Source organism: Equus caballus, chromosome 14, assembly GCF_041296265.1.
Source record: "Equus caballus isolate H_3958 breed thoroughbred chromosome 14, TB-T2T, whole genome shotgun sequence".
Taxonomy (NCBI): Eukaryota; Metazoa; Chordata; class Mammalia; order Perissodactyla; family Equidae; genus Equus; species Equus caballus.
The window spans coordinates 39,292,170-39,304,309 of record NC_091697.1 but is presented as its reverse complement, the minus strand read 5'-3'; positions in this window follow the sequence as shown (position 1 = coordinate 39,304,309).

Below are 12,140 nucleotides of genomic sequence, written 5' to 3'. Positions count from 1 at the left end.
TCCAGTCAAAGTCTCAGGATCTCCAACCACTGGCTTTTCACTTATCCCTGCTGTGGGGCCCCAAATGTCCACAGGATGTAGACCCCCACCCTGGCCCATGACACAGGCACTCACATACAACCTGGGGTAGCTTGTTTGCTTTTTGTCTTGTGCATGTGTGTTTGAAATACCCTGTATGTCTAAGCTTTGAGCTCTTGCTGTAGCCACGGCAGTGAATTCTGTTCCATGACTGGTGGAAAGGGACTGGAGAAAGACAAAACAAGGTGATGCAGAAGAGAGGAGCAAGAAGGCCTTGAAAGGAAAGAAGAGTAGAGGGAAGAAAAGAATAGGCTATGCGGTCAGGAACTTTAGGATCAGGGATGAGTGCTGTCAGTCACTAGCTGTGTGACCCTGAGCAGGTTGGCATTTCTCTTATTTGTGAAACAAGGACAACTCCTAGGTGATCGTGGAGACTAAGTGAGACGGAGTATGTAACGTTCTTAGTGTGGTGCCAGCTATTGATATAGAGGCTCCACAAACAGTAGCTCTTGTCATGATTCGAGGATAAAGAGAAGAGGGACAGGAACTGAGGAGGAAAAAAAAGGTGAAACCATTGGAAAAAGGTGGGAGAAAATGAATACAATTTTCATCAGCCACCAAAGCCATTGGCCTGTTGGATCTTAGCCAGCCAGTGAAGCAGGAGGGGGCCTGACCTTCCCTAGTGGTGGGAGACCTTGTGTGTGTATAGACCTCAGCAGTCATCCTCATACCCAGCCCACCTGGAAACAGCAGGACCCTTGTTGGCGGAATTGTACCTAGAGATTTTATCAGACTATTCAGCATTTAGATGGGGAGGCCTTAGGATGCTATATCTTTGTGTAAAAAATGATGGGAAGGATTCATTCTGAAAAGAATGCCTCATTGGATACTGAACTTGAGAGTAAGATCCTAGGGTAGGAGGTCCCAGTATGTGGCCTAGAGCATCAGAAGTGCTCTTGTACTTATCAATCTGCAGATACCTGTGCCCCACACCAGACTATTGAATCAGAGGCTCTGGGGGTGGGAGCCCAAATGTCTGCATTCTTAGCAGGTTCCCATGTGTGTGTTATGTACGCTAAAGTTTGAGCTCCACAGTCCTAATGGGTCCAGAATATTAGGAAACTCACAAAACAAACATCATCATCTTACGGAAATAATTAACTGCAGCTTGGTAGCAGTTATGGTTTAATCCTTTCAAAGGGGAGAAAAATGAAGTCAGAAAAAGCAAAAGGCCTTAATAAGGATTAACAACTGAAAGGTTATAGGGAGGTAGATTTTGGTTCACTATGTAGGAAGTTCTTAATAATTAGAGTTGTCCCCAAATAGGATATTTTGGAATGTAGTGATTTCCCCATCATTAGAGGGGTTTGAGGGAGTCCGTCAGATTCTGTCTGATTTCCTAGCTGTGACGTCTTTCTTCTCTCCCTGGATAGAACTACTTGGCTTCCAATGGCAGGCTTCACCCCTTGTCAAACCCTGGACCGGTGGTTCTCAAAGAGTGGTGGCTAGACCAGCAGCTTCAGCATCACCCAGAAGCTTGTTAGAAATGCAGATTCTCAGGCCACACCCAGCCTGAATCAGTGATTGATTTGTGCTCTAGATGGGGCTTAGGCATCAGGATTTTTTAGGTCTCTCAAGTGATTGTAGTATTCAGTCAGGGTTGAGAATCACTGTTTTAGGACAGTTGTTCTTAAAATTGAGTGCACATCCGAATATTACCTGGAGAGCACGTTAAAACGTAGATCTCCGGGACCCGTGTTCAGTGTTTGGATTCAGTAGGCCTGGGGTGGGCCTGAATTCCCAGGTGATGATCATAGGGAAGTGTTACTTAATCCTTCTGGTGTTTTCCCCCTGGCCACCGATAGTTTTCTCATGTATAGCTGCTGATCAGTACTCTGCTGATGCTGGAAGGGGACTTTGTGCATAAATCCAGGTTTTCTGCCTGTCCAGCTCTCGCCTCTCTATATTCCGGCTGCCTTGGTCTCCCCAGACTCAGCTCTGTCTCAACTCAGGGAGTCCATCGGGCTCTGCGTGGGTTCCCCTTCCTGAGCCTGGAAACTGTCTCAAGACAGCTGGGGAATCACAGGGCTGGCATCATTTGTTTTCCCATCTCTCAGGGATCACTGTCTTTTGTTGCCTGCTGTTTGGTGTCTTCAAAACCTTTGTTTCATGTATTTTATCTTTTATGCGTTTCAAGCAGGAGGGTAAACCTATTCTCTGTTACCCCACCTTGGATAGAAGCAGAATTCTAATTTACACTAAAAAAAAGACTGCTTCTACCTGTTGAGGGAAAGTGAACTGGAAGCAGGGAAGAAAAAGAAGCTTGGCGACAGTTAAGGGGCTGTTTGTGCAGTCCAGGTGAAAGAGTTGATGGTGATGTGACATGGGCAGCAGTAATGGGCGACTTGGTAGATGGGAGTGGAGACATTGCTGAGGGACTCGATGTGGGCATTCCATGTGGAGTGGAATGCTTGAATTCCTGTTGTAAACCTGCCTATCTCACCTGTTGTCTACCAGTGGATTGAAATTATAGTCTCGCATTGGATTACAAGGTTTGTGGGGCAGAAGCAATTCAGTTTTGTTCATTGCTTTATGTTTAGAGAATATAGCTTACAACATATATGCTTCACAAAGTAGGAATCTACAAGCGTTTGTTACATGTATAAGTAGATGCTTCCTCATGATCGTCTGCCTTGAATTAGGCTGAAACACAATCTATCTGCCTCTTTTCATATTGCTTATTCACAGATTTCCCATTTTATTAGCCACTTGGGTCTACAGCATGCTTAGAACTCGGCAACACTGGCTTGACCTGGGAATTTCAGGACCCAAGACCTACTGAATTAGACTTTGTGTCTTAAAAAGACACTGGTTTAGTTATTGTTCCTCCATAGCTTGTAATATATTTGTCCTCTGTTGCTCTATCCAGCAGGGAGTAAAAGGCATAAAGAGAAAGACTATCCAAGTAATTTTTATACACATTTAGGTTTAACCTATGTCATTTCTAGTGTTTCCTGATAGCAAATTCTACCTGTAGGATAGGACTCCATCCTAGTACCTGCCCTTCCTCCTTATCTGGATATTTTCTTAGTGCTTTCCCTGTTCAGTGAGTGTTTCCAACTTCAGGTCAATATCTTTGCACATGAGTCCATCAGTCTGTCTGTGTGTCTCTTTATCTCTCACCAGCTGACATTTTAAGGTTTCTTTTAGTGTCTGAAGTCCACAAGGATTCCCTAAACCCCATAATTAATAAAAATGGGAACAAGTATGGAAATCTGGGACAGTGAGAGCAAGAGGGAATATTCCATGGCATACAGAAAAGGTGGACGTCACAACCAATTAGAAGCAACAAGTTTCAAAAACAAGAGGGCGCCAACCCGAGAGGGCTCTGTGCTCAGGGATTCCAGGATAAACGCCTTCTTCACAGTGGGTAATTAACTCCCTGAGTGGGTCCCAGAGGCAGCTTGGAGAGCTGATCGACAGTGACACAGCCAGGGAATTGCTTTCACAGCTCTTTCTCTGTTTGGCCCAGGAATATAGAGGGAGGTTGCAGTGGAATTGGTCTGTCGAGGAGAACGCCATGTGGCAAGTAGCTGAAGGGACTTGAGAATGGGGGACTGTGGACCAGGAAGGCTGAAGTGCTCACGTGAGGGATCCTCCTTGAACACTGACATTTGTATGCATGTTCTGTGCCTAATAAAAAAACAAGCTTTCGCAGGCACAGTTGTATTTGATACAGTGACTGTGAGGTATGCAAAAGGTAATCTTAATCTCATTGAAGAATTGTCCCTCCATTGTACTTTTTTAGTTTAAAAGATGAGGAAATGGTGTCTCAGGGAATTAAATGACTTGCCCCAGGGGTCTCTGTAGTGTCACAACTAGAACCTAGGAATTTTGATCTTTAGTCATATTTTCTCTGTACCTCGTTGTGTATTTATCTGCTGCTCTGTGTAGCAGGGAGTAAAAGTCACGAAGAGAAAGAAGTCATTTTGTATTGGGGGAGATACTGTTACCTCTGAGTTTCTCTCTAGCTCTAACATTCTACTATATGAAGAGGGAATGTTAAGGACCCAAATCCTAAGGTTGAGTGACAGTCCCCTATTGTTGATCATATGCCAGGCTCTCTGTTAAATGTTTCAGACATTCTCATTTAGTCCTGACAACGACCCAATGAAGTGGGTGGTATTATTATCTTCATTTTACAAATGAGTAGACTGAGGCGGGAGAATTATTTGCCTAATATTCAGCAGTAATGAGGTTGTGATTCAAACCCAGGGCTCCCCGACTCCAGAGTCTGAGGTCTTAATCCTCAAACCAGCTCCACTCAAAGTGTGGTCTTCGGGCTGGCTGAGGTCTCTAAGCTGTTACCCTCCTTGAGGACATAAGTTGCTTGTACTAGCATGCAAAGAAAACTATGTCATTAGATCAGATGACATTTTGGGGTAGGAGGAGCAAAATTCTCTTGATGAAGGAAGCAATTCCTTGATCTGCATCCTGACCCAAACTCCTCATATCCTTGCAGTCAGGAAACCAACATCTTGCAGACTGGCCCTTTGAATAGCATTTCCCTCAATTTTACTGCCCATAGAGTGCCAGAGGCAATTATGTTGGAGATTCTACCTTCATTCCCCCTGTTTTGCACTTTGATCTGGAAGGAGAATGCTAAGCTATGGGGTTCAAACTAACTAAAGCTTGATTGGAGTGATTCATGTTTTTCATTCAATGTCTTTTTTTGAGCGCCTTTATGTGCCAGGTGTGCAACCCCACCTGAATCCATTTAACTCACGTGAACTGTTTTCTACATATTAAGGACCTTCGAATTGTATCTGAGAATCTAGAGACCATGAAGGAATAAAGGAACCACAATTCTATTCATTTGGAACATTTTTCACAGTGTGTTTGGTGGGTGCTCAGTAAATTTCATGGCTTCACTGACTGACTGGAGGATATAGGAATATGGTTGCACCATACTAGGATGAATACCTGGTGGGCATGAATTAGCATCTCTGTTGAATTGGCTATTTTATAGGTCCTTTCGTGAATGATGATGAGTATGTGTCTGTGGTCCTGTCTACAAAGTGGCTTTAGATATTCCACAGGGGTTCGATGGGATCTCTAAGGTAAAAAAAAACCATTTCCACAGAAGACCGTTCATTGGTTTTATTGTGGAATCAATAATTTTCAATTCAGATATCAATGAAGTTAATAAACCAAAGTTAATGCTTAGAAAACCAAGGCAGAGTGAAAACCAGGTCACATGGTGACATTATAATCTATATTAAATCTAAGGCTTATTCTCTCTCTCTCTGTCTCTCTTTTTTTTTAGTTGAACAACATTCTCTGTTAGATTAAATATGCTGCAGTTGGAACTAGGACTCTATTTCTTGTGATCTTCTTCCTTTCTGGTTTATTTCAAGTTCTATGCTTTAGGCATGTCCTAAAACAATATCTAAGTCCTAGAGAAACCCCGAGGCTCTATTGAAAGGAAAGGCTAGTCCCCATACCTTGCGAGTAGTAGAAGATCATAACAGTTTGTGAAGTAGCTCGACTGGAAAACAAAGGAACTGAGCCAGTGGAAATGACCGGTCAATTAAATTCATGGAGACATAAATAACACCCCATGTCGATATAGGGCATATATCAGCAGTGTGACTGGGATGTTGGGGTGAGTTTTCAGCCTCTTTCTCTCTGGCTAAGGAGAGTCAGGCTGTGTTGAGTATACCCTAATGTTCTTCTTCCTTTCTTCCTCCTCAGCATGTTATCAGTGTCATTAAATAACTATTTGACAACTTTTCGTGTTCCCAACCAGCCTTCACGAAGGCAGAGGGCACGTATGTCCAGTCACTGCAGATTCTCCAGCACTTGACTCTGTGGCTGCTGGCGCAGTGTGGGTGCTCACTCCCTGTCTGCTATTACTATCTTCTGAGCATGAAAGAAGGGACAAGATAGCTCCGGTCAGGATGAGTACAGGAAACGGAATAGGATGAGTGTTGCAGTTTGTGAAAACATCATTTCCCTTCTTCTTGCTGGCTTTAAAGGAAAAGCTGAATAAAGCAGATTCCCGGTGTCATCCTCTTCACACCTGCCATGAAATTTTCCTGGGTGGACTTTTTGAGTATCATCTTCCTGGTTCAATGGCCAGCAATTGGCTCTGAAAATGACTATGTCCTTTTATTCAGAGGCTTACCCACGTCCTCAATTTGTGCTGCATGTTATCTTCGAGATTTTTGTCAGTACTTGCTTTTTTTTCATTATCGTCTACCTCCAGTGTGGTGGATGTGTCACTTAGTATCTTGCAATATGAATTTTCCTACATTTTCAGTGGCACCTGATAAGGAAGCCACAGAAAGGTCTCCATTTGCTCCGTTGAGCTATTTGCCAGCCAGGAGATCATTATCCTTTTGGGGGTGGGGGAAGAATGAGATGCACAGTTCTGTGATGGAGAAAGACTTTCAGGCTCCAATGCCACTGGAAGCTTGGACATTTGGTGACCGTGAGGTTAGCTTTGCTGTAGTGAAATGTCATGATTTTGAGTGGGGGCCTTCTCTCTTTCTCGTCTCTTATTCTCCTTTTGCCCCTTTTTTTCTTGCTTGCTTGTTGTCAGCACACTCTTTGTTCTTGGTGGGCTCTGGAACCCTGCCTATGGCCTCCTTTGGACTCTATTTCTTCTTTTACAATTGGACTGAGACTCTTCCATACATTGGCCTCTTCCATACACTGGCCTCTTCCATAACAAGCCTTAGAGAACACAGTTGGCCAGATGGGATGAACTAGAGCCTGTGACTCTGAGAGGAGGGGGCCATGGAATCAGGAGAGGTCTATGCCATAGGTAGTTGGTTGGCATCGGTGGCATCGAAGTAGCTGCCCTCCAGCGAGGAGAGGGTCAGCGTTTGCTGACTTGGTATCAAAAATATCTTGGTTTCTCTTGATTGGACTGTATTTGTTTTTCTCCAAAACTCAGATTCCCTAATCTTTTAAATGGAGTGACTGAGGTATGATGTAGCTATAAGCAACATTCTTGAAGCATGAATCCACATAAACACCTTGCCAAGGCCTTGCCAATCCAGAGTTAGAGTGGAGGAGTGGATGGGGGTTTGTGTAGGGCAACCTGCTAGCAGCAATCTCTCTGGCTGCATGATGTGCACAAAATCCATAACCTCTTGAGTTTAGACTTCTGACAAGTTCTGGGTTTCAGCTTTGGCATATCCATTGTTTCAGATGATTCCATGTAGATGTAGCCAACCTTTTGCATTAAAGAAAGCATTGAAAAATAACAGTGCTTTGGGGGCCAGCCTGGTGGCATAGTGGTTAATTTCTCATGTTCCACTTCAGTGGCTCGGGGTTTGCCGGTTCAGATCCTGGATGCAGACATACACACCACTTATTGAACCATGCTGTGGCAGGAGTCCCACATATAAAATAGAGGAAGATGGGCACAGATGTTGGTTCAGGGCCACTCTTCCTCAGCAAAAAAAAAAAAAAAAAAAGGAGGATTGGTGGCAGCTGTTAGCTCAGGGCTAATCTTCCTCAAAAAAAAAGAAAAAACCCAACAAAACAGTACTTAACATTTATTTCACGTATTCTAGAAGCCAGTCAATATCATATGCATTTTACATAAGTTACCTCATTCAATCTTCACAAAAATTCCAATTAAATACCACTAACCCCATTTTACAAATGAAGAAAAGAGATTTAAGAGCATAAAGGTGGTGCTCTCAACCATTATGCTTGAACTATTCAATTTAGCAATGTGCCAGCCACCATTATGTCCTGTAGAAAAACAAAAGTAGATTAAAGCATGGATTTTGTGGCACTCATGGGATCACTGGGAAGGCAGACCTTGGATTTGTGAATTGATTATAAACATGATGTAAGATATGTTGTGAAGTTCTAAACTGAATGCAATTGAGTGCTAAAATGAATCGTATAGACCCAGCGGTTCTCAAAATATGGTCCCCATGCGAGCAACATCAGCATCACCTGAGAACTTGTTAGACATGCAGAGTCTCGGACCCCGTCTCAGACCTACTGAATCAGAAACTCAGTCTGGGGTCCACTACTCTGTTTTAATAAACTTTCCCAGTGATTCTGATGCACCCTAAAATGTGGGAGGTACTGGTAGACCACAGGGGTTAAGGATAGGGTATTAGTTTCCCTGTGCTGCCATAGAAAACGGCTGCAAATTGGGGAGCTTCAAACAACAGAAATTTATTTCCTCACAGGTTAGGAGGCCAGAAATCCAAAATCAAGGTGTTGGCAGAGTTGGCTCCTTCTGAAGGTTCTGAGGGAGAAATTGGTCTCATGCGTCTTTCCTAGCTTCTGGTGGTTCCTGGCAATCCTTGGCATTCCGTGACTGGTAGCTGCATAGCTCCAATCTCTGCCTCTCTTTCCACATGGCTGCTTCTCTATGTCTCTCTGTATGTCCCTTCCTTTTCTTTTAGGACACCAGTCACTGGATTTAGGGCCCACTTTACTCCAGTATGACCTTATCTTAACTAAGTTCTTCTTCACAGATCCTATTTCCAAATATGGTTGCATTCTGAGTTTCCAGGCAGACAGGAATTTTCGGGGACGCTATTCAACCCACTGCAGATAGTTAAGATGAAGAGAGTCAGATTAAGTGGAACTCAAGGGAAAAGGTTTAGGAATGATCTGAGTGGATGAAATAAATGACATAATGGGACAGGTGGGGGTCATTGTGGGAGTGAAGGCTAGTGAACAAGCATAGACCTGTTTGACTGGCAAGGACCATGATGTTGGGGCATGGACTAGGTTGAGATGAAAACATATATTGATGTGATTTTATATTAACATAAATAAAAATTAGTAACCTATCCCCTTTATTCTCTAATATAACCAAACTATATTTGTTTAAAACTGCTTGCCAATGAATAGTTTGTAATAAAAATCATTCATGATATTGTTCTAATAATTTCCATGCTACTTTTTAATATTAGAACTGTTGGAATCATTTACTTTGGTCTGTCACTAGCTACATAATGCCCCTGTCTAAGTCAGGATTTGACATGGGAACTGTATCAAATCCTTTCAGTGACTTTCCCATTGACATTCATGGTGTTAAATTACCTCAGCTTCAGCTGAATTCAAGATTTCCCAGCTCTTATAATACTGTCTGAAGTTTTAAAATATCCAGTATCTCTACTATCAAATGTGTCACAAAAAGTTTATTGGAATGCCATAGTTGATTAGGTCAAACTTAATCCTTCAGGCCAGAGGAGAGGAAACAGCTCTGTTGCCAAAACGCCTGGTTCAAATTTTGGCTCTGTCTCTTAAATAATTTTCTGTGCCTCAGCTTATATCTCTGTAAAATGGGGATAATGATAGTGATGTTTACAGCATTCAAGTAAGTTAATGTGCAGTTAGCATGGTTCATGCTATGCACGTGATAGTTCTCATTTTTATGAATAAAATTAATGTCAATGCTCATGATGGGTGAGAATTCAGAAGGTTTTAACAACCGTCCCATGAAATGCAACAGGGACAGTGTAGAGGGGGTCTATACCAAGCGTGTCACCTGACTAAACCACTTCCTTGGGTCCTGTCCTCTGTAGCCTCTCTCCTGTTGTTGGAGTGCCTAATAGGACCCACTATACTGATAGAACCCACTGTGCTTGGCCAGTATCTGGGGTGGACCCTAGTACTGCCGGCCTGCCTGCTCTTCCATTTTTCCTTTGTGAATCCAGAGTATCTTACAGTTGAAGTCCCCAAGAGGCTGCATTTCTCACCAGTAGCTACATGATCTTAACCCCAGGGAGAGCAGGCCAGTGGTGGATGGTCACAGCCCCAGGGGTCTACATGGGTGTCACACATTTGTCTACCAGGATGTCAGTATCAGGTGCCAGTGTCAGGGATGCCCTTTCTTCTATTGAGATCCTCAACTGCTCTGGCAAAGGCCACAGAAGAGGCAGGAGTTTTGGGGGGCTGATGGACAGGAACACTGATGAACCAGAGTTTAAGCTGGCAGAGGCATGGAACAGATCTTAGAGGACTCGTGGTTGTCCCAAGCATTTAACTTCTTTGCTGGTGAATTGTGGGGAGTGTCGAGGGTGAGATCTTGAGGAAAGGGTTGTTTACCTTGCACAGAACTGTTGCAGTATTTTAACAACTGGAGGAGCTATTCCAGTGAGTCCTGGCTGAATCTCAGCCCTGAACATGGAGAAGATGCCGCTATGCCAATAAGGCAAAGCCAGTCTCTAAAGGCCTTGAGTTCTAGCTGGGGGCGGGGGCTGGACTTCTTCCAGCAGGCACCAGGGAGTCATTGTTGGCAGCCCACCTCAGACTTTGATTCAAGTGAAACAGAATTCTAAGCCAGGACTTAACTGAAAAAAGATGTAGCCATTTTTGCAAGGAAGGATTTTGCTTCACATTCTTGTTTGTTTGGTGTTTCCTCTGTTTATCTGTTGGCACCACTCTTTTGGAGGTTAGCGTGAGATCTGGAAAGAGGAGAATGGATCACAATGTTTAAGTCTTTGCAGATGCAATTCTTTTCTTGATAGTGACTTGGGATTCAACAAGTCATTAAATATTCCCCAACAAATGCTTTGCAGGTGGCTATTTTTTTTTTTTTTTAAAGAAGAAAGCTAGGGGAAAAACAGTAAGGATGATCTTTAATCTCAATATCTTCCCAGCGCTGGAAAGATAGTCAGTCTTGACGCTACATGTTGTCCCCATTATGGAAAATGCTGGTTCCTCATTTGGACATTGGGTGTCAACATCAGCACAGAAGTTGCTTGATTGACACCAGCTCTCCTTCCTCAGTCCCTGGTCTCTGCCTGTGCCGGTTTCCCTGCAGCAGGCTGCAAAGCTGGACATGGGAAAGATGTTATGAAGAGCTTATTTCCCAGAAGTCCAGGGCAAGCCTAAAGTTTCTATTGGAAGTTGTTTTTACCCCCATGTGCTCCACCAAATAGCAAATGAAATGTTGAAGAGTAGAGGTTGTGCATATATTATAGCAACCAAGAGGCTAGCTTTCTGAATCAGCCTGGGCTTGAATCCTGCTTTTTATGAGAGAAACTAAGAAAAAAGAATAATTCTTAATCTCAGGTAAATAGCTTTTCCAGTTTGGGAGAAATAATAGCTGTCAGTCTTGCTGCTACTAACTGTAGCATCCCATATGACTTGGGACCTTGGGTAAGTCATTTCACCACTGTACTTGTCAGTTCCCCATCTGTAAAATGGGGATAAAATGCTTGTTTTACAGGGCTATTACGGGCATCAAAAAACTTAATGTAATCATCTCTAGCTTAGCAAAAGGCTTTTTTTTTTTTTTCTTGGCTAGAGAGCCTTAGAACAGTTTATACCCATTTTACAACTTAGGAACCACTGTCTATATGAGCACATGCATATGCAATAGTGTATCAGTCAGGCACCAATCAGGAGACAGCAATCATACAGTGATTTGAACAAGGAAAGTTTAATATAAAGAGTTACTAACTGTTGCAGGAGGGTTGGAGTAATGAGGGTTTGGCTAATAAGAGTGAAGAGAGCTGTAAAGAGGACAGGAATATTGGATATAAGGAACAGCAGTACCCCTAGGGCTGAGATAGAGGGTTTGAAGAAGAGCACCCCTCTACCTCTAGGCTGAGACCCAGTCCTTGTTGGAGAGGACAAGGCTGTGACTCAGTGGCAGAGAAGTAGCTGTGCTGGCAGAACTTGGTAGTTATCTACCCTCTGGAACTGCAGGCAACGTACCCTCTCTGGTGTTGGGGCAAGCTGTCACAGAGAGGGGTCTCCCTGGAGGCATTCTGCTATAAAACCTCCCAAGTGCTACTGACTACTGTGTACTACAGGAGGATGGTGTTCAGGAAGCTGCCTGCACCGCAGGAGCTGGGAACTGGGGAAGCTGGTACACTGTGGGAGCTGGACACTAGGAAATCTGTGCATGCCATAGAAGCCAGAGGCTGGAGAAGCAGCTGGCACAGCAGGAGCTGGATATGGGGAAGCCACCTGAACTGCAGAAGCCTGCCCAGCGAGCGTTGGAACCAGGAAGAAAATGCCCTTCCTGCTCAAGTGTCTCTTCAGCGCCCTCTACCGACAAAATGTAACATCATGCCAGTTGGCAAATGAGAAATATTTAAAAGACCCAAATTAATTTTCCCAGA